The following is a 24017-nucleotide window of genomic DNA, read 5'->3' as shown; positions in this document are numbered from 1 at the left end:
TCTATTTCTGCATGCTTCAGGAGTGAGGCATTGCAGAAATGGAGGCCACCCCAGGCTAGTGATTAGAGGGACAGGGTATCCCTATGATCACATGACGGTCATGGGGTGCCTCAATTCATGAGCTACACAGTGCAATCAGCATGTATGTCATGCTGTTTCTGGAAGCCTGCATGTGAGGCTATCTAGCAACAGTACAGTAACTGTCAAAAATTAGTTTCTGGGCTCCATGTACTAAAGCGTCAATTTGCTCGCCGACAGCGTGTCTGATAGACTCGCTAGAACTCGCAGGTATCAAGACGCTGCCCACTCACCATATGTACTTAAAAACAGCGTACAAATTGTCACTTCTAATCCGCATCGAGTGCAGGCGAATGATTAATACATCTGGTGCCTCGCTAGTAGCGAATGTACTATTATTTTCTTACAATTTGTCAGTCATGTTTGTCCCACGTGACTGTAAGGTGTCAGAAATTTCACATTTGTCGCTGGAAGTTATTTCAGCACTATATAAAGTCCACTTTATCTATTTTTGCAGACAGAAAAAATACTGAATCTGAAGCGTTTCAAGCTATATATTTATTTTTAATAAATTAAGTATGGCAACTTTAGGATCTTATTTGCAGACAACCAAATCCAAGAATCCACACTTCTCACACCAGCAGAAACTGGTTCTTGTTGATATGGTACTGAACTCTTATGACTATTTATTTGGTTGTTGTGGGAAGCAAGCTTTCAGTCACCGCAAAAAGAGTATCTGGACTCGTATCAGTGATGCTGTCAGCGCTCAGGGCCCCGGAAAAAAGGACGTTAACCAGATAAAGAAAAGGTTCAACGACATTAAAAGATTTGCCAAAGCGAAATAGGCAAAAGAAAAAAATTCTTCCCGTGCTACCGGAGATGGAACAGCCTATGTTGCAGATCTGACTGATTACGAGCAGAGACTGGTGCAGCGTTTATGCCCCAAAGTTATCGTCGGGATTACAGACGATTGTGATAGTGACCTAAGAGGTATAAAATTTAATAAATCTAATTTCTTAAATTTTTAAATCTTTTAATAAAATGTTAATCCTATTAGAATTATGTAGTACAGTAGGTTTAGCCAATTTCTTATTAGTTCAAACATTTTGAAAATCCATTTAATTTTGCGACAATTTTGGTCATCTAACATATAGGCCTATCCTGCCCATATTTTATGACGCATTTTCTATTTTCATTATTCGACTGATATTAAAAACTATCAATTGTACTCCTTACTTTATAGAAAGTACCTCTATCACACTTGGCACTTTCTATTTTTTATTTCTTAATAATATATCTTTTAGTATTCTTACCAGACACAAATAAAAAATAATGGACTTTTTTCATTTGAACAATTTTGTTCTCCCTTAAAGGGACACTGAACCCAAATTTTTTCATCGTGATTCAGATAGAGCATGCAATTTTAAGCAATTTTCTAATTTACTCCTATTATCAATGTTTCTTCGTTCTCTTGCTATCTTTATTTGACAAAGAAGGCATCTAAGCTTTTTTCTTGGTTCAGAGCTCTGGGCAGCAGTTTTTGATTGGTGGATGAATTTATCCACCAATCAGCAAGGACAACCTAGGTTGTTCACCAAAAATGGGCCGGCATCTAAACTTACATTCTTGCATTTCAAATAAAGATACCAAGAGAATAAAGAAAATTTGATAATAGGAGTAAATTAGAAAGTTGCCTAAAATGTCATGCTCAATCTGAATCACGAAAGAAAAAATTTGGGTTCAGTGTCCCTTTAAATTTAAGACTGATTACAATATTATTAGTCACACACAACCAACCATTTTTGTTTACTATTAGCTCTTGTTTCTTTGTGCATGGATCACATTTTAACATGTTCAATAATGTCCTCATTCTAATTATTTTTTTTATTATTATAAATTCTTATAAACTATTTAAAAGTCACAATAGATGGTAGACAAAAATATTCTGGGAATATATGCATGAGCGCATCGATAACTTTTGTTAGATGAAGTTAAAAGGCAGATTGACTGAAACCAATGATGACGCTGGACACTGCCTGAAACAATCTGGTGGCAAAAAAGTGCAAGGCAGCAAGAAACTTGAGGAGTCCGGGTATGGCCATTGAACGTGCCGTCACTGGCTCTAGGAAGTGTGCAATTTGAGCATATAAAGTCAATATTGAATGTCAATCCAGATGGAACCTTTGAATAACCTCTCTATCGGAAATACACGCTGTACCTGCAATCTCCTTCTTCTAACAACATTTTCTATGGCATCAGGTTCCCGAATTTGCCTTCTCCCCCTGGTTTGCATAAGACAAAGAATATATAGCTGAAGAAATGTCTCCATGGCTAGCAGAATCAACAGTGAGTAAAGATTCAAGTGTATTGTCCATCATTTATATCACTTGTAGGCGTATATCTTATAGACCCTATTGTTTATTATTGTGCTCGCCACCTATAAGCTGGCGAGGGATTTTTCACAAGCTAAGAATATCAGAGTTGCAGACAAGTTCGCTCGACACTTGTAAATGTCAGTTTTCAATTAATTCGGGGCATAGTACTTATGATGTTAGATTCGCACGCAGAGATTTAGATGGAAAAATTCATGAACACCTCGCAGACAGCTTAGTACATGGAGTCCCCAGTATATATAATCACTGTGAAATGTATACTTAAAGTGGATCCAAGATACTAGCATGCAACAATAAATGCTAGCATCAAACTCACTGGGCAATCACAGGATCCCTCAAGGGTGAAGCAGTCCAGTGATGCCCAATAAACTGCCCATTGTCCATGTGATTACTGTGATAGAGAGTCACAGTGATTACATGTAAACAATGGCTTGCCTTGGTTCATTCCCTTTTCTTCCTTTGAACATGTATGTATATATGAAAAATTATTTATGTATATATGAAAAATTATATATGTATAAATGAAAAATTAGGATATATATCAGTTTATAAGAAACACTAATATACATATTACTGGTGCATATAATAAACCCTTTTTTTTCTCCCTTAGGGTTGACTACTTTGATATATATTCTATACTGACACACATATATATATATATATATATATATATATATATATATATATATATATATATATACATATAATAACTTTGATATTATTAAGAATGTTTAATAAAACGGCTGTTTTTTATAACAGCAGTATATCATATGGTAATATACCTTTAAATGTAAATTGATTCAGGTGTTTAGCTAATTAGGGACACCTTTGTCTTAAAGTGAAGGTCAATTTTCATCAATGAGTGCCCGGTTTTTAAAAATACTTTTAAAATCAGGGGCACTTTCATTGATGAAAATTAACATTGCACTGGATTTTAAGAAATACTTACCTTTTACTTCTGCAAAGCCGGATCGACGATCTCCCTCCTTCTTCTTCCTGCTGTAGACAACAGCAATGACGAAACTGGCTTCCTCCAATCACAGCCAGGCATCACGAGCTGGACGCTCTGGGGTGCAAGCCATAATTGGAGGAAGCCGGTTTTTGTCATTTCTGACGTCACTACAGAGGAACTGAGGCTGAGATCGGCGATCCGGTTTTGCAGGAGAAAAAGGTAAGTATTTCTTAAAATCCAGTGCAATGTTAATTTTCATCAATGAAAGTGCCCCTGTTTTAAAAAGTATTTTTAAAAACCGGGCACTCATTAATGAAAATTGACCTTCACTTTAAATAGAGGTCTGTGTTGAGTCTGTGGTATGTCAGTGAACAAGGGCTAGGGTGAGACCCGAAATATGTTTGGGTCATGTTTGACACTCTCTTCCACCAGACCACAATGTTTTTCTTATATATATATCTTATATATATATATATATGTATAGATACACACACACACACTTTATTTTAATAAACTATATATATATATATATATATATATATATATATAATAGCAGGGGAGTGCACTCTCACTTAGGTCCAACTACCTGGGTTCTAGTGAAGTACAATACAAGTAAACAAAAGACTTGCATTCTCTGGATTTTTCAAACGCCAATTTTACTGTGACTGTGTAGTAACGTTTTGGGGATAATGTATCCCCTTCCTCAGACACATGTGTTACAGAGTGAATTACATTTATAGCAAACAATTAATAACCCCACCCCCCAATTAGACCAGAAAAACCTCCAAACAGCAGTTGTCATGGTAACGCCTGAGTCATAACAACAACAAAAACATTAAACAGTGATCAGCTTAAAATGTCTCAGCCATAATCAGTGCAAATTTATACAGTATTTTTATTACACTATTTTTATTAGTGACTCTTAGATTAAAGGAGTGGGCTGAAGGAGCATAGATGCAGAGTAAAGAGGACAACACATAACTTAAAAACACGTAGAGTGATTAAGCCGATGATCCCGCCCACTTGCAGGTCCGCCCGTAAGCACACAATCAAAACCAGGTCGTGTGGTATACACCTTATACATACGTAGAGGTCAATAGATCCTCAACTCACACATTCCAACAAAGTGGAAAAACAGGCGCATACAAACTGCATCTCCCTATAACATAGGATCAGCACCTTAAAAGTAACCAGAAAGTCTGAGTCAAACGTTGTGGAGATCAGCCAATCAGAGGGCTGCAGTATCGATCTCATATAGCTATTATGACAATATAGTGTACAGCGTAATTAGGACTCAACAACAATAATGATAATCGGTTAAACACCGTAAAAGTTTGCCTTAACTCACCATAGTACAGGTGTCAATCCAGCGGTACATGCAACTCTCGCCACAACCATGCCCCGACACTAGAGGAACCACCTACTGGATATGATTGGTTTGACCAGAGCCCAACCCTCCAAGGTGTCATAAGCTCCAGCAGCGGTCCCCATGGAAACCGCAAAACAATGATCCTGTAACCCGTGCTGCACTTATAGCTAAGCCCCTCTGCAACAGACTATTTACGAGCAAAAAACTAAGTGAGATAAAACAAATGCCAACATCTGATGCACCAATCTATGATGGTGCAGCTCCAAATCATCTCAAAATAATAATACATATAGTTGCTGGATTGTTATTAATTCAAGTGAGACCCAACATTAAAAACTCATTGCGTGGCAAGAGACGTTACTACATGGTCACAGTAAAATTGGTGTTTGAAAAATCCAGAGAGTGCAAGTCTTTTGTTTACCTATATATATATATATATATATATATATATATATACTGTATATACACACACATTTTATTTTAATAAAGTTTTGTTTTATGATTTAATAAAAAAAAATTGTGTTTTTTTTTCTCCAAAATGTTTTCTTCTCCTCTTGGTGATAAAATGGTTAAACCTAATGGGCTTGATTACAAGTGTGTGTCGTGCAAATTTTTGCGCAAGGTTTTTCACGATCATTTGCGCGCAGCTTCTAATAAAAAATATTTTAAAATAATGCATAAAAAGTTATAAGAGCTCAAAGATATGAGATTTCAGGTGTTAGAAAAAAAAAGCCATGCAAAGGGCTTTAGCATAGACATACATATACATCTCTAAAGATTTATATATATATATATATATATATATATATATATATATATATGTCTATATATGTTTATATGTACACATATGTATTAGAATATGCGATCTAACTTGCGCATATTACAATATGTGATCGAGTATGCGCATAAGAGTACATGCGATCGTGTTTGTTCGCGAGTTTAGTGTTTTTTCCCACTTTTTTCTCTATTGACTTCTATGAGGGAATAGGTTATCATTTGCATGACAGTCTAATTGCGCTAGAAGTAAGCTGCTTGCGCTAGTCGGTTTAGCACCAAGAGCAATAACTTTTTACTTTCAATAATATCAGCGCAACCTGACAAGCGCAAAAAAGTTCAATTCTAGCGTAATTAGCACTCTAGCGGAAGTGCAAAATGCCGCTGTAGCCCAATGTGTCAAAATACCTCTGGATAAATATCCTGGTGTGTCTAAATTCTACAAATATATACTTTTGTGTTGAAGTTTTAAATTGGGTGATTGCTATTTAGTTTATAGTCCAAGCATAGCAAATTGTAGGGTTAAACCAATAATTCCATCTTTGAAGTATTTGGCCTATATTTTATATAAATAACTTGGAAACATAGACATATGGGGGTAGATTTAACAAATGTCGGACGGACATGATCATGTCCGCCCGACATCGCTAAATGCCGACAGCATACAACTGGAATATTCCTTTAAGGGGTTAAGAAAGATACTTATTGACTGATTTTAATATAAGCTCCTTGGGTAGGTTGATTTACTGTTTGTGAAATGGTTTATTATATATTTGTATTTATAATAAAACAAGTGGAGGCCTTTAAAAAACCCCAAAAAATCAAGGTGTGGTGAGTGTTATTGGTAGGGGAACAAAGTGCCTAATTGTGGTCTCTTGCACATTAAAAATTTGTTTTAAAATTCAATTTTAATTTCTGTTATCTTTAACAGTTCTTTTACATCATTTTTATAAATCACATGTGTTACAAAGCATGGATACACCACTGGTAGTTAGGATGCCTTTAAGTCTATTTTGCTTAAAAGCACTGCATTAAAATAGCTGGCTGAAAAGAATATTAGAATGTGTTTAGTTCTTGGAATATATACATATTTAAGAAATCTAGAAAATATTTATTATGGTTTACAAGGTCCAAACTCTGTATTTAGATTAGATACTGTGAGACTATTTGAGTTTCACAGTATGAATTATTTTTTTTAAGTTCACAATGCCTGTGGATCTAGTTCTGATTACACTCCAAAAGAACAGCTCACTGCTGCTCTGACCTTTTGTTTGAATCAAATAAATTGTGGTTCCTCCTGTTACGTCCTACACTCTATTGTGAATTTATAACATGCTGTGAGTATATTGTATTTTCCAGTATTAAGAGCCTTACTGGAATGTTTTAGTTGGTAGCATAAAATGAATATACGAATAATTGCTTTGCTTTATCTTTTTTAGATTAAATACATTTTAAGCTAGTAGAATGTCTATATAATTTCCATAATAAAGTAAAAAAGAAATCAAAGTTTAGAAAACCTTTGAAAAACTATCAAGTCTATTTTTTTATTATTTTTGCTTTTAATTTTGGTAATTTGACCATTTTACTAAATTAGAAATTAGGAAAGAAGGAAAGAAGAGATAAAGGAAGGATGGACTACTAAAAAATATTTCAGATGATAGTTTTGCATGTCCATTTTCATCCAATGTATTTTGTGTTGCACAGGTCTGGTCTCATGTGAAAGATAAACGGCTAGATTACGAGTTTTGCTTTATGAGCGGCCCGGTGCTAACTTGCAAGTTATTGCCACCGCTCACCTCCCTATAGCACTGCTATTACAGGTTTTCATAAACCCTGTGTTAGCAGGCAATATAGCATCGTTGAGCAAAATTGAGCTCCATACCGCACTCAAATACCAGCGCTGCTTTGAGCTGGTTTTACGTGCTTGTGCACAATTTCCCCATAGACATCAATGGGGAGAGCCGGCTAAAAAAAAGCCTAACACCTGCAATAAAGGAGCGTAAAGCTCCGTAACGCAGCCCCATTGATTCCTATGGGGAAAGAAAAGTTATGTTTACACCTATAAACCCCAAGTCTGAACACTCCTAATCTGCTGCCCCCGACATCGCCGCCACCTACTTTACACTTATTAACCCCTAATCTGCCGCCCCGACATCGCCGCCACCTACATTACACTTATTAACCCCTAATCTGCCGTCCCCAATGTCGCCGCCACCTACCTACACTTATTAACCCCTAATCTGCCGCCCTCGACATCGCTGCCACCTACCTACACTTATTAACCCCTAATCTGCCGCCCCTGACATCGCCACCACCTACTTACACTTATTTACCCCTAATCGGCCGCCCCCAATGTCTCCGCCACCTACCTACACTTATTAACCCCTAATCTGCCGCCCCCAATGTCGCCGCCACCTACATTACACTTATTAACCCCTAATCTTCCGCCGCCAACGTCGCTGCCACTAAACTAAAGTTATTAACCACTAACCCTAAGTCTAACCCTAACCCCCACTAACTTGAACATAATTAAAATAAATCTAAATAAAAATTGCAATTAATACCTAAATAATTCCTATTTAAAACTAAATACTTACCTGTAAAATAAACCCTAAGCTAGCTGCAATATAACTAACAGTTACATTGTATCTATCTTAGGTTTTATTTTTATTTCACAGGTAAGTTTGTATTTATTTTAACTAGGTAGACTTGTAAGTAAATAGTTATTAACTATTTACTAACTACCTAGCTAAAATAAATACAAATTTACCTGTAAAATAAAACTTAAACTGTCTTACACTAACACCTAACCTTACACTACAATTAAATAAATTACATTAATTAAATACAATTAACTAAATTACAAAAAAACCCACTAAATTACACAAAATAAAAAAGAAATTATCAAATATTTAAACTAATTACACCCAATCTAATAGCCCTATCAAAATAAAAAAGCCCCCCAAAATAAAATAAAAAACCTAGCCTAAACTGCCAATGGCCCTTAAAAGAGCCTTTTGCGGGGCATTGCCCTAAAGAAATCAGCTCTTTTACCTGTAAAAAAATTACAAACAACCCCCCAACAGTAAAAGCCACCACCCACACAACCGAACCCCCCAAATAAAATCATATCTAAAAAAAAAACCTAAGCTCCCCATTGCCCTGAAAAGGGCATTTGGATGGGCATTGCCCTTAAAAGGGCATTTAGCTCTTTTTCAGCCCAAACCCTAAGCAAAAAATAAAACCCACCCAATAAACCCTTAAAAAAACATAACACTAACCCCCGAAGATCCACTTGCAGTTTTTGAAGACCGGACATCCATCCTCAACAAAGCCGGGAGAAGTCTTCATCCAAGCAGCAAGAAGTCCTCAACGACGAAGCCGGGAGAAGTCTTCATCCAAGCGGCAAGAAGTGGTCCTCCAGATGGGCATTTTCTATCTTCATCCTTCTGACGTGGAGTGGCTCCATCTTCAAGACATCCGGCGCGGAGCATCCTTTTCTGTCGATGGCCCTTCAAGAATGAAGGTTCCTTTAAGGGACGTCATCCAAGATGGTGTCCCTTGAATTCCGATTGGCTGATAGAATTCTATCAGCCAATCGGAATTAAAGGTGAAAAAATCTTATTGGCTGATGCAATTAGCCAATAGGATTGAGCTTCAATCCTATTGGCTGATCCAATCAGCCAATAGGATTAAGCTTGCATTCTATTGGCTGTTCCAATTTTATCAGATTATAATATCAATATTTATATTTCATTAAACATATAGGGCTAGATTATGAGTGGTGTGCTAACATTTGCGTGCGTAAGAAAAGGGGTTTATTGTGGATCTTTGCACATGTCAGAGGTAGCATGCATTTTACAGGTTGAAAGAAAACGTGTTCGATTGAGCTCAATTGAATTTAATGCACGTCAGGATAGCACGACTTCAGAGCTCTGGTTAACTGTTATGCGAGACAAAACAGTTTCACAAAACACATCAAAATTATATTTAAAACTACAGTTACACTCATAATAACACTATCTAATAAAAATTACAATAAAAAGTATAAGGACTCAGAAGATATGAGGTCTCAGGTGTTAGAGAAAAAAAGGCTACAAAGAGCTTTAACAAAGAGATACATACATATACATGTCTAAATATATATATATATATATATATATATATATATATATATGTGTGTGTGTGTGTGTGTGTGTGTGTGTTCAGATGTATTTATGCATTTCTATGTGCATATATGCATGTACAGACATTTATACATATGTATACATAAATAGCCATATATATGTTAATTGGGGCCCTTTGCAGTCAAGTAGCTGAAAACATAAAAAATCATATTTATTCAATATTTATATTTAAAGGGACAGTCTAGTCAAAAATAAACTTTCATGATTCAGATAGGACATGCAATTTTAAACAACTCTCCAGTTTACTTCATCAAATGTGCTTTATTCTCTTGGTATTCTTTCCTGAAAGCTACACCTAGGTAGGCTTAAACTGATTTCTAAACTGTTAAAAACCGCCTATTATCTCAGTGCATTTTGACAGTTTTTCAAAGTTAGACAGTGCTAGTTCATGTGTGCCATATATGCTCACTCCTGTGGCCTTATTTAAGAGTCAGCACTGATTGGCTAAAATGCAAGTCTGTCAAAAGAACTAAGATAGGGTGGCAGTCTGCAGAGGCTTAGATACAAGGTAATCACACAAGTAAAAAGTGTATTAATATAACCGTGTTGGTTATGCAAAACTGGGGAATGTGTAATAAAGAGATTATCTATCTTTTTAAAGAATACAATTCTGGAGCAGACTGCCCCTTTAATAAAGGTTTTAACTACGTATTTAATGTAAATATTTTCTTCATATAGGGGAATATGTTCTATGCATTTATAAATAAATATTTCTATATATATATCTGTATATAATTATGGTGAGAAGAAAAAGAGAGCGCCTCATAGTGCAGATATCTCTAAACAGGTAGAAAATATTTGGTAAACCAAAAAGCAGGTACTCACAAGTGGAGTGGCACTTTTCGTTAAAAAAGTGCAAACGAGCAGGCTGACATTCTCAGCAGTCAGCACGCTGACCAAAGCAATGTGGTGCCGGTCTGTAAATGTCTCACGGTCAAAAGACAACTTCCAATTTCCCTCTGGTAGTGTTGGATGCCGTGCTTAGCAAGGTGTTTCTTTGTTCCAGTCGGGATCGAGACCTCTTAGGCAAACAAACAGTGTGAACTGTTAAAAGATTAAAAATCACGTCTCTTTGCACATAAAAACAAAACTCAGTCCAGGCTGAGTAACTGGGAAAAAGTTTTTTGTTTTTGGAGCTGATAACGCGTTTCTCGGCCGTTAGCTCCTGGCCGTTTCATCAGATCAATTACATACATTGTTAGCAGGTACATTTAAAAAGGTGTGCATATCACCTGATTGGATAAAACAGAACCAATAGACATATTGGTAACATTGTTGCAAAGAGACGATTTTGTTAGGCATTCTGCTAAGTGGCTGGGAGGTCAATAAGATACAATTTTTAAAAGAATAAAAAACAAAGTAAACTAACTAACTAATTGAGAACACATATCTATATCAATCAAGTGGATAGAATTGGTAAAAAGCTACTTTTAAAATTATTTAAGTAAGTCTGTGACGGGAAAAACAATTTTTCCGTAATACAAGACAGATTAGTCAATTTGTAGGAGGGTTTTTCTCTTTTTCCTGGTAAAAGATAAACAGTCTGCGAGTAACCCAGATTCTTTTTATTCTTGTTTGTTGAAAGAGATGTTGACGCTATCAAAATATATACATGCCAAACATGTTTGTCAATAGCTTGTAAACATTTGGGAAGTGTTTGAAGTAGGAATCTTCCTATTGCAGGTCGATTCTTTTCTTTTATTCTCGTTTCATAATGCTATGTGTATGAAAACACTGGTTTTTATGTTATCGTTTGTTGAGGAGTTGGATCGTATGAGACATCTATAGATGACACTTGGCTATTAGATAAATCTGTCGATAAGATTGTGGATAATAAGGAAAAAATGCATTTTTTTAAAAAGTAGTGGATAAATCTGACCATAAATGCATTTAACCTAAAAAGACTGGGGTATAATATGAATCTTTCATTGGACCTAGGAGTAGAATGGAACGTAGTGTTTAATCTTTTAAAAACGAAGTTTTGTGAGAACTAGATACAGACAACGCTTAAATACACCTGAAAAGAATATATTTACGGTGCATTTACATCGTAGAAAAAAGTATGGTCAGTATGGGAACAGATGTTTGTAGTAATGAAATGGGGAATAAAGGTCACTGAGACCTCCACTGTGTTTGCGTATATAATGTTTGTATCTTCAATGATAGAAATATATAATAGACATCAAAATGCATATGAACCGAGTAAACAATCAGTTAAAGGCAGCTAAATCTAAATTGGAGTTGAGGCCTGCTGGATACAAAGTTTTTAATTTGTGAATCCAGAAAGTCTCGCGTTGTCTAAGTGAAATCATTCTGTTATAGTCTGTGGAGGGGGGAATGAAGTCTATCGGATAAAATTTAAAAATAGAAGGATTGCCACCATGTTTTCGGAGGCAATGTTCGGGTATACTATGTTTAATAGTGGTCTTTTTACAGTTCTTGCAATTACGCCAGTGCTCACCCCAGCGTGTTCTGGCTTTTCTGGAGGTGCGACCCACGTATTGTACCCCACAAATGCATTCCAGAACATATATAACATAGCTGGAATTACAATTGAAAAATCTGGTTATTTCAAAAGTTTCTCCTGTTGAAAATGATTTAAAAGTTTTTTTGCCTGAAGTGATGTGTTTACATGTTTGACATCTCTTCATGCCACATTTATATATTCCCACCTGTTTTAGGAAAGAGTTTGCTTTTTTAAGATTAAGATTGGAAACTTTATGTTTTACTTTTTTGCTGGGGGCCAGTTTGCTTCTTAATGTGGGGGCTCTAGTGTACACAATTCGGGGATGTTCTGATAATAACGGTTTTAGAATTGGATCTCTACAGACTATATGCCAGTGTTTATTCAGGATATGATAGATTTGTCGATAATTGTTATTGTATTGGGTTATGAAAAGAGGGTCCGACTGTAAAGTGTTGTTAATATTGTTTTTTCCGGATTTTTTCTCTAAGAGAGTGTTTCTGTCTAGTGATCTAGCTTTATTTAAACAGTTATCTAAAAGTTTTTTAGGATATCCTTTATTACCTATATATAATGAGATAGATATACATATATATATATATATATGTGTGTGTGTGATATTTATTTGACCAAAAACTTATGTAGAAATATGTATTATTGAATAAATAGAGCATAGTCTCCTATGTGAAGAACATTGGAATGTGAAATATTAATATTTAATGTCATGTTAGCAACTTGTGAAAACGTGATTGGGTTTACATGACTTTTTGGGTGTTACGTTTGTTTCCACTTTTCACACTCCATTGAATCTATGGGGGAATACACTAATGCGGTTAGTTTTTTTTTATTTTGTGCGCGTCGGGTTATCGATAGTGCAAAAATGTTTTACTTTCAACTTGCAATAAGCGCACAAAAAGCTTACTTCTAACCGAGTTAACACGTGAGCGGAAGTGCAAAATACCTCTTTACTAGTAATCTCGCCCATAGTGTACAATTCAATAGAGCTAAGAGACTTGTCTTATAAACTAGTAAGCAATATCTGGGATTTATGCAGTATCTATAACTTTCAGTGTTCTACGTATCAGTATTTAAACAGATTTTATTTAACATTTTTTTGCTAAAAATTTTTGAAACTTTCGTTAGCATTACAACTGTTTTTGTTTCATATTCCTTTAAATAAGCTATAGTACACTACACAAGTTCAGAATATTAACTCAGGGGCGGAACTACCATTGGTGCAGCAGGTGCAGTGCACCAGCGCCCAAGTTCTGGGGGGCCCATAGCAGCCAGTCTATACATTAGCGTGTTCAGAATGTGTACAATCCTAATGCAGGAGAGCCTTTTATTAAGACAGGTTGCAGTTCTGTCAGTCCATTCATCCATTCCCCAGATCATTACACAGAGCAGAATTTATATAATTGTTGTTACTTACTACTGAGTTACCTTTGGGGGCCCAAAAAAATGTTTGCTACTGGGCCCCCTATTGAGTTGGTCCACTACTGCATTAAATAATAATTATTCATTTCTGTTTTCTAAAAACAATGACAAAATTACACCTACAAAGCACGTTTGCTCTATTGATAGATCTAGTTAATATTTCAGGAAGATGAACCATGCTAGAGTCCAAAGGTTAACATTACTATTGACTCAAGATTATGTTCTAATGACACTAGTATTTAGACTACAGTAAAGGGTCTTTAATGCATTTTAGTAAATATGTGTAGTGCTGGTCGCAGAATTACTGAGCACTCTCCTGTGTTGAATGTAATCAGCTTATTTTTAATGAAGGGATAGTTTGCTAAAAGTTACTTGCAAGGAGTAATGATCGCATCTTTACGTTGTATGAAGTGAATTAGACTATTTGTGAATTTCCTGCTTTCCAATCAATCATCTGAGAATTCAGGTAATTTATTTCTAGTTATAATATTCATGTTAGCAATATATGGAGTATTTAGATCATGTAACCTCTAAACAGCATATCATAGGGTAAACAAATATGATGTTTAAGTTATTAAATAATTTATAACATACAATATTTTTTTATATAAGATGAGATGGTAAAGTAAGCATTTCCTTTCTTATAACATAAGTCAGGAAACAATAAAGAAATACCTCATTTAAAAAATTGGTACCATGTGCTAAAAATGTATATTATGCATATGCAAAAGTGTGTTTGTGGGCAAGCACTAATTCTAAAGATAGTTTATTGTGTTTAAATAAAATATATAAGTATAAAAAAACTGGTATTCCATAGCAAAAATATGAAGACTGTTACCCATAGGTAAACAAGTTGTCTAATATTTATCATATGGCCTCATTCATTAATGCTATTGCTAGTTCTAGATAGTAAGATTAATATAGGAGCAACAATTTTGTTCCATTTGGAACCAGTGATGGTCCAATAAATTTGATTACCCTACAAAGCACTGTGCAGAGACCAGGAAGCTGGGGGCTAAGTCATTGAGGCCTGTGCTGGAATCATGTGTGTTTAATGGCCAGAACTGGGCATATTGGGATGTGGATAGGTCTTGGGGGTAGACAGGAAGTTACATTGGAAAGGATGGAAAATAACAGAATCTTCCTCAGTAAAAGACTGAGATACTTTTGCACAAGCTGCTGATTCCCCCCTTAGAACCACCACTGGTTAGAATCTTTTTCAAGTGGAGGAAAAAAAACGAATTATTTCCTACATGTTGTGAGATCTGTTCAATATAATATCAGTTTTCTTTTTTTCCCTAAGGCATTCCAATCCATTTAGAGCAAGTCTGTTTAGCAATAAGGCATTAACATCTGTTTGTCCTACATTCTTAATCTGTAAACATGAGAAAAACTAAAAGGAAAAGGCTTTTCACAAAGATAGATCAAGTCCAGGTGTCCATTGCTTAATTTTTTTTTAATATTTAAAAGACTGATATCATTTTAAAAGTACCTCTGCATATAATTCTCAGGCTGATCTTCGTTTCGAATGCACCATTCTATATTGCCGTTATTTGCTTTATTTTAATGCCCGTTTAAAATTCTTATATAATCTGGAAGATTTCTCAAGTTATGCGCAGACAATAATCTGTATTTTTAGGCGTTACAATCAGAAATCGTTTTGTTAATATTTTTCACGTACAGCTCTGTAACGCTTGCAAATATTTTAAAATTTTATGCAAATAAGCAACTGTTATAAGTTTCAATTTTATACATGAGCTGAGCTTCAGTATGGTGTAAAAATAGAAAATATATTTTGTGTTTACTTCAGATATTTTTCTCCTGCTTGAAGGTAATGTTGATTCATTAATATTTTATACAAAGCATTTCTGAATTTTTTTATAGTTAAAAAAATGAATTTAAGAAGTGATAGATATAAGGGTGAAAACACATGATCTTTTTAGAGGACATTTAACTAAATAAATTTGTATCTTGCTTCTGTAGAATCACCAAATATACATGATACTTTTGCACAAAAAATGGAATTAAAGTGACAGAAAAGTCATTTTAGACTTCCAAGAAAAGGTATTTTAAATGTATTACAAGTTTTTTTTTTTTTTTGTTTTGTTTATTTCTTTTTATGGATGTTTCTGCACTAAGGGGAAAAATCATTTTCTTTTTTTTAGCCAGTTAGCAATCAGTCCATAAGTAACATATACTTCCCGTAAGCATCAAAAGAAATAACTTCAATGTAATTTTTACATGCATAAAACATACATGTTAAATAATAGTATGGATGGTTTACATTTGATACTTACTGTTGAACCAAATTGATACTGAAAAAAACAGGAAATGCCTTAAAAGGACATTAAAATGATAAATTGTATACATATAAAAGGCTCTACAATATACTTTCATTATTTATTTTGTCCCCTTTTCCTGTAATTCCATTCTGAAATCGTATGCATTTCAGTTCATGTTAGAAATGGAAGTGCAGAACACTGTTATATTTCACACAGCCATTGTCTGCACACTCCTATTTATAACTGTCCCTAATTGGCCACAGTAAAGAAAGTAACCTAAGTTACAACATGGCAGCTCCCATTGTTTTAAAGTCATTTAAACTTTACACTTATTTTGTCACTATTTAAACAACTAATCAAATTTTAAAAAATACATCCACATGTTATTATCAGGCTAATCTTTTCATTGAATGCATCGATCTATCTATCATTTATTTAGTGTTTAATGTCCCTTTAAGGATCAATAGCTCACTGGCTAACAGCGGACAGCTTCTACAATGCCAAACCTTTACAAGTCAGCAATTAAAAATGGAAACAAAAATTGTATCTTAATTACCCATTTCATTAAGAAAACACAATACTTTAGTATACTTTTAATAGTCCTCTAAACAGTGATATGTAGTCATAATTTAGCTTATTGCCACTAAATTTTTGTTAACGCCACAGTCAAGTCCCAAAAAAACTTTCATGATTTAAATAGTGCATGTAATTTTAAACAACTTCCCAATTTACTTTTATCACCAATTTTGCTTTGTTCTCTTGGTATTCTTAGTTGAAAGCTAAAACTAGGAGGTTCATATGCTAATTTCAAAGACCTTGAAAATTGCCTCTAATCTGAAGGCATTTTGACCACAAGAGGGCATTAGTCCGTGTGTTTCATATAGATAAAATTGAGCTCATGCACGTGAAGTGAGCTAGGAGTGAGCACTGATTGGCTAAAATGCAAGTCTGTCAAAAGAACTAAAATAAGGGGGCAGTCAGCAGAAGCTTAGATACAAGGTCATTACAGAAGTAAACCGTGTATTATTATAACTAGACATGTGCGGTTCGATTCGCTCCGAATCAAAATTCGGACGAATTTGTTAAATTCGGAGATTCAGAACGATTAGAATTTCCGAATTACGGTAGTACCGAATCTACCGAATAAATCTGAATTAGTTCAGATTTATTCAGTAAATTCTGATGGCCATGGATTATACTAGTATTGTACAGTATATTAGGTTATATCACTCTGCTATGGGTTACACCTAATATACAGTACATAATACTAGTCTAATACACAGCACATCCCACCTAACACATACCAAAATTCCAAATCGAACCGAACTGAATCCAGCCGAATTTATTCGAATCCGAATGAATCCGAAACAAATTCATTCAAATTTTTCCAAATTCGAATCGATCCGAACCGAAATTCGAAAAAATCCGAATCGATCCGAACCGAAACAAATTTTTCAATCATGCACAAGTCTAATTATAACTGTGTTGGTTATGTAAAACTGGGGAATGGGTAATAAAGGGATTATCTTTCTTTTTAAACAACAAAAATTCTGGTGTTGATTGTTCCTTTAAGAGTAACAAAGAGATCTTGAAAGAACAATATTAATAAAAAAAGGTTAGCTGAGGTATTTTATCAGCTAGCCAAATTTGCTCTCATCCAAAACAATCCAGTGCTAAAGTATGAAATATGTCTAATTTCTCCAACATAGGTGTGTCCGGTCCACGGCGTCATCCTTACTTGTGGGATATTCTCCTCCCCAACAGGAAATGGCAAAGAGCCCAGCAAAGCTGGCCATATAGTCCCTCCCAGGCCCCGCCTACCCCAGTCATTCTCTTTGCCGTTGCACAGGCAACATCTCCACGGAGATGGCTAAGAGTTTTTTTGGTGTTTAAATGTAGTTTTATTCTTCAATCAAGAGTTTGTTATTTTAAAATAGTGCTGGTATGTACTATTTACTCTGAAACAGAAAAGAGATGAAGATTTCTGTTTGTAAGAGGAAAATGATTTTAGCAACCGTTACTAAAATCGATGGATGTTTCCACACAGGACTGTTGAGATGAATTAACTTCAGTTGGGGGAAACAGTGAGCAGACTTTTGCTGCTTGAGGTATGACACATTTCTAACAAGACTTGGTAATGCTGGAAGCTGTCATTTTCCCTATGGGAACCGGTAAGCCATTTTCTTAGTTTAGTATAAGAATAAAGGGCTTCATTAGGGCTTAAAAAACTGGTAGACATCTTTCTGGGCTAAAACGATTACTTTACTAAGCATATTTGGCAGATTATAACTATTAATAGTTATAATCTTGGGGATTGTTTTAAAAAAACGTCAGGCACTGTATTGGACACCTTTTTCACTGGGGGCCTTTTCTAGTCATAGGCAGAGCCTCATTTTCGCGCCACTAATGCGCAGTTGTTTTTGGAAAGCAAGGCATGCAGATGCATGTGTGAGGAGCTAAGAACCACTGAAAAAGCTTATAGAAGGCATCATTTGGTATCGTATTCCCCTCTGGGCTTGGTTGGGTCTCAGCAAAGCAGATACCTGGGACTGTATAGGGGTTAAATGTAAAAACGGCTCCGGTTCCGTTATTTTAAGGGTTAAAGCTTTCAAATTTGGTGTGCAATACTTTTAAGGCTTTAAGATACTGTGGTGAAATTTTGAACAATTCCTTCATACTTTTTCACATATTCAGTAATAAAGTGTGTTCAGTTTAAAATTTAAAGTGACAGTAACGGTTTTATTGTAAAACGTTTTTTGTGCTTTGTTGACAAGTTTAAGCCTGTTTAACATGTCTGAACCATCAGATAACGATGTTCTATATGTATGAAAGCCAAGGTTTCTCCCCATTTAAATATATGTGATAATTGTGTCATAGTGTCCAAACAAAGTAGGGACAATAATGCCATAGATAATGATATTGCCCATGATGATTCCTCAAATGAGGGGAGTAAGCATGGTACTGCATCATCACCTTCTGTGTCTACACCAGTTTTGCCCACACAAGAGGCCCCTAGTACATCTAGTGCGCCAATACTTATTACCATGCAACAATTAACGGCTGTAATGGATAATTCTATTGCAAACATTTTATCCAAAATGCCTACTTATCAGAGAAAGCGCGATTGCTCTGTTTTAAACACTGAAGAGCAAGAGGACGCTGATGATAACTGTTCTGACATACCCTCATACCAATCTGAAGGGGCCAGGAGGGAGGTTTTGTCTGAGGGAGAAATTTCAGATTCAGGGAAAATTTCTCAACAAGCTGAACCTGATGTTGTAACATTTAAATTTAAATTAGAACATCTCCACGCACTACTTAAGGAGGTATTATCTACTCTGGATGATTGTGACAATTTGGTCATTCCAAAGAAATTATGTAAGATGGACAAGTTCCTAGAGGTTCCGGTGTCCCCTGATGCTTTTCCTATACCCAAGCGGGTGGCGGACATAGTAAATAAGGAGTGGGAAAGGCCCGGCATACCTTTTGTTCCTCCCCCTATATTTAAGAAATTATTTCCTATAGTCGACCCCAGAAAGGACTTATGGCAGACAGTCCCCAAGGTCGAGGGGGCGGTTTCTACTCTAAACAAACGCACTACTATTCCTATAGAAGATAGTTGTGTTTTCAAGATCCTATGGATAAAAAGTTAGAGGGTTTGCTTAAAAAGATGTTTGTTCAGCAAGGTTACCTTCTACAACCAATTTCATGCATTGTTCCTGTCACTACAGCTGCGTGTTTCTGGTTCGAAGAACTAGAAAAGTCGCTCAATAAAGAATCTTCGTATGAGGAGGTTATGGACAGAGTTCAAGCACTTAAATTGGCTAACTCTTTTATTTTAGATGCCGCTTTGCAATTAGCTAGATTAGCGGCGAATAATTCAGGGTTTGCTATCGTGGCGCGCAGAGCGCTTTGGCTAAAGTCTTGGTCAGCGGATGTGTCCTCCAAGACCAAATTGCTTAACATCCCTTTCAAGGGTAAAACACTGTTTGGCCCTGACTTGAAAGAGATTATTTCAGACATCACTGGGGGAAAGGGCCACACCCTTCCTCAGGATAGGTCTTTTAAGGCTAAAAATAAGCCAAATTTTCGTCCCTTTCGCAGAAACGGACCAGCCTCAAATTCTACACCCTCTAAGTAAGAGGGTAATACTTCTCAAACCAAGCCAGCCTGGAGACCGATGCAAGGCTGGAACAAGGGTAAGCAGGCCAAGAAACTTGCCACTGCTACCAAAACAGCATGAAGTGTTGGCCCCCGATCCGGGACCGGATCTGGTGGGGGGCAGACTTTCTCTCTTTGCTCAGGCTTGGGCAAGAGATATTCAGGATCCTTGGGCGCTAGAAATAGTTTCTCAAGGTTATCTCCTGGAATTCAGGGAACTACCCCCAAGGGGAAGGTTCCACAGGTCTCAATTATCTTCGAACCAAATAAAAAGACAGGCATTCTTACATTGTGTAGAAGACCTGTCAAGAATGGGAGTGATTCATCCTGTTCCATTAGGAGAACAAGGGATGGGGTTTTACTCCAACCTGTTCATAGTTCCCAAAAAAGAGGGAACATTCAGACCAATTTTAGATCTCAAGATTCTAAACAAGTTTCTAAGGGTTTCATCGTTCAAAATGGAAACCATTCGAACGATCCTTCCTACCATCCAGGAAGGTCAATTCATGACCACGGTGGATTTAAAGGATGCGTACCTACATATTCCTATCCACAAGGAACATCTTCGGTTCCTAAGGTTCGCCTTTCTGGACAAGCATTACCAGTTTGTGGCACTTCCATTCGGATTAGCCACTGCTCCAAGGATTTTCACAAAGGTACTAGGGTCCCTTCTAGCGGTGCTAAGACCAAGGGGCATTGCAGTAGTACCTTACTTGGACGACATCCTGATTCAAGTGTCGTCTCTGTCAAAAGCAAGGGCTCATACGGACATTGTCCTAGCCTTTCTCAGATCTCACAGGTGGAAAGTGAACATAGAAAAAAGTTCTCTGTCCCCGTCAACAAGAGTTCCCTTCTTGGGAACAATAATAGTTTCCTTAGAAATGAAGATTTTTCTGACAGAGGCCAGAAAATCAAACTTCTAAGCTCTTGTCAGGTACTTCATTCTGTTCTTTTTCCTTCCATAGCGCAGTGCATGGAAGTAATAGGTTTGATGGTTGCGGCAATGGACATAGTTCCTTTTGCACGAATTCATTTAAGACCATTACAACTGTGCATGCTCAGACAGTGGAATGGGGATTATACAGACTTGTCTCCGACGATCCAAGTAGATCAAAGGACCAGAGATTCACTTCGTTGGTGGCTGACCCTGGACAACCTGTCATAGGGAATGAGCTTCCGCAGACCAGAGTGGGTCATTGTCACGACTGACGCCAGTCTGGTGGGCTGGGGCGCGGTCTGGGAACCCCTGAAAGCTCAGGGTCTATGGTCTCGGGAAGACTCTCTTCTCCCGATAAACATTCTGGAACTGAGAGCGATATTCAATGCTCTCAAGGCTTGGCCTCGACTAGCAAAGGCCAAATTCATAAGGTGTCAATCAGACAACATGACGACTGTTGCATATATCAACCATCAGGGGGGAACAGGGAGTTCCCTGGTGATGGAGGAGCATCCGGGGGAGTGGGAACTCCATCCGGAAATCTTTGCCCAAATAACTCAATTATGGGGCATTCTAGACATGGATCTGATGGCCTCTCGTCAGAACTTCAAGGTCCCTTGTTACGGGTCCAAATCCAGGGATCCCAAGGCGACTCTAGTGGATACAATAGTAGCACCTTGGATCTTCAACCTAGCTTATGTATTCCCACCGTTTCCTCTCATTCCCAGGCTGGTAGCCAGGATCAATCAGGAGAGGGCTTCGGTGATCTTGATAGTTCCTGCGTGGCCACGCAGGACTTGGTATGCAGACCTGGTGAATATGTCATCGGCTCCACCATGGAAGCTACCTTTGAGACAGGACCTTCTTGTTCAGGGTCCATTCGAACATCCGAATCTGGTTTCCCTCCAACTGACTGCTTGGAGATTGAACGCTTGATTCTATCAAAGCGTGGGTTTTCAGATTCTGTAATAGATACTCTTATTCAGGCTAGAAAGCCTGTAACTAGAAAAATTTACCATAAAATATGGAAAAAATATATCTGTTGGTGTGAATCTAAAGGATTCCCATGAAACAAGATAAAAATTCCTAAGATTCTTTCCTTTCTACAAGAAGGTTTGGAGAAAGGATTATCTGCAAGTTCTCTGAAGGGACAGATCTCTGCTTTATCTGTTTTACTTCACAAAAGGCTGGCAGCTGTGCCAGACGTTTAAGCGTTTGTTCAGGCTCTGGTTAGAATCAAGCCTGTTTACAGACCTTTGACTCCTCCCTGGAGTCTTAATCTAGTTCTTTCAGTTCTTCAAGGGGTTCCGTTTGAACCCTTACATTCCGTAGATATTAAGTTATTATCGTGGAAAGTTTTGTTTTTTGGTTGCAATTTCTTCTGCTAGAAGAGTTTCTGAGTTATCTGCTCTGCAGTGTTCTCCGCCCTATCTGGTCCATGCAGATAAGGTGGTTTTGCGTACTGAGCCTGGTTTTCTTCCGAAGGTTGTTTCCAACAAAAATATTAACCAGGAGATAGTTGTACCTTCTTTGTGTCCGAATCCAGTTTCAGAGAAGGAACGTCTGTTACACAATTTGGACGTAGTCCGTGCTCTAAAATTCTATTTAGAGGTTACTGAAGATTTCAGACAAACATCTTCTTCGTTTGTTGTTTATTCTGGTAAAAGGAGAGGTAAAAAAGCAACTTCTACCTCTCTTTCCTTTTGGCTTAAAAGCATTATCAGATTGGCTTTTGAGACTGCCGGACGGCAGCCTCCTGAAAGTATCACAGCTCACTCCACTAGGGCTGTGGCTTCCACATGGGCCTTCAAGAACGAGGCTCCTGTTGACCAGATAAGTAAGGCAGCGACTTGGTCTTCACTGCACTCTTTTGCCAAATTTTACAAATTTTATACTTTTGCTTCTTCGGAGGCTATTTTTGGGAGAAAGGTTTTGCAAGCCGTGGTGCCTTCCGTTTAGGTGACCTGATTTGCTCCCTCCCTTCATCCGTGTCCTAAAGCTTTGGTATTGGTTCCCACAAGTAAGGATGACGCCGTGGACCGGACACACCTATGTTGGAGAAAACAGAATTTATGCTTACCTGATAAATTACTTTCTCCAACGGTGTGTCCGGTCCACGGCCCGCCCTGGTTTTTTAATCAGGTCTGATGAATTATTTTCTCTAACTACAGTCACCACGTTACCATATGGTTTCTCCTATATATATTTCCTCCTGTCCGTCGGTCGAATGACTGGGGTAGGCGGGGCCTGGGAGGGACTATATGGCCAGCTTTGCTGGGCTCTTTGCCATTTCCTGTTGGGGAGGAGAATATCCCACAAGAAAGGATGACGCCGTGGACCGGACACACCGTTGGAGAAAGTAATTTATCAGGTAAGCATAAATTCTGTTTTTCATGTAGAAAAATTGGTTACTGGGAAGTTTTTTGTTTTATTAGAATTAATAGCAAGAATTTTTTTTTTTGAAGCAGACTTTTATTTTTGTTAAAGGGACAGTTAACTCCAAAAATGTTATTGTTTAAAAAGATAGATAATCCCTTTATTACCCATTCCCTAGTTTTGCACAGCCAACACGGTTATATTAATATACTTTTAACCTCTGTGATTACCTTGCATCTAAGCCTCTTTTGACAGCCCTGCTCACATGGCTATTTATTTATCATCTATTGAATTGCATTTTAGCCAATAAGTGCTGTGTCATCCACATCCCACGGGCATGAGCGCAATGTTATCTAAATGGTCCACATGAACTAGCAATCTCCTGTTGTGAAAACCTAATAAAAAAGCATGTGATAAGAGGCTGTCTGTAGTGGCGTAGAAACAGGCAGAAATGTAGAGGATTAAATGTTATAAAGTATATTAATATAACAATTTTGGTTTTGAAAAGCTGGGGAATGGGTAGTAAAGGCATTAGCTATCTTTTTAAACAATAACAATTTTGGTGTTGACTGTCCCTTTAATGTTTACAAGAGACTGTTTCCTATTTCAAATTCAACAATTTATTTACAGTATTGTGGAAAAAGAGAGATCGGGCTCCATGTACTAA

At 36.9% G+C, this 24017-nt stretch overlaps 1 protein-coding gene across 2 annotated transcripts in view; it reads left to right on the top strand.

Moving 5' to 3' along the window:
* Positions 1-24017, top strand: part of ZNF385B (zinc finger protein 385B) — an 826323-nt gene that overhangs the window by 453623 nt on the left and 348683 nt on the right. Inside the window, exon 1 of one of the 2 annotated variants that reach the window (XM_053698516.1) lies at positions 13879-14060. The exons of the other annotated variant lie outside the window; for it this stretch is intronic. The gene's annotated coding sequence lies outside the window, so the exon portion shown is untranslated. Of the gene's footprint in view, positions 1-13878; positions 14061-24017 lie in introns of those variants that run through there. 2 annotated transcript variants of the gene reach the window in all.

Source organism: Bombina bombina, chromosome 1 (assembly GCF_027579735.1).
Source record: "Bombina bombina isolate aBomBom1 chromosome 1, aBomBom1.pri, whole genome shotgun sequence".
Classification (NCBI taxonomy): domain Eukaryota; kingdom Metazoa; phylum Chordata; class Amphibia; order Anura; family Bombinatoridae; genus Bombina; species Bombina bombina.
This window is presented reverse-complemented; position numbering and strand designations above follow the sequence as displayed.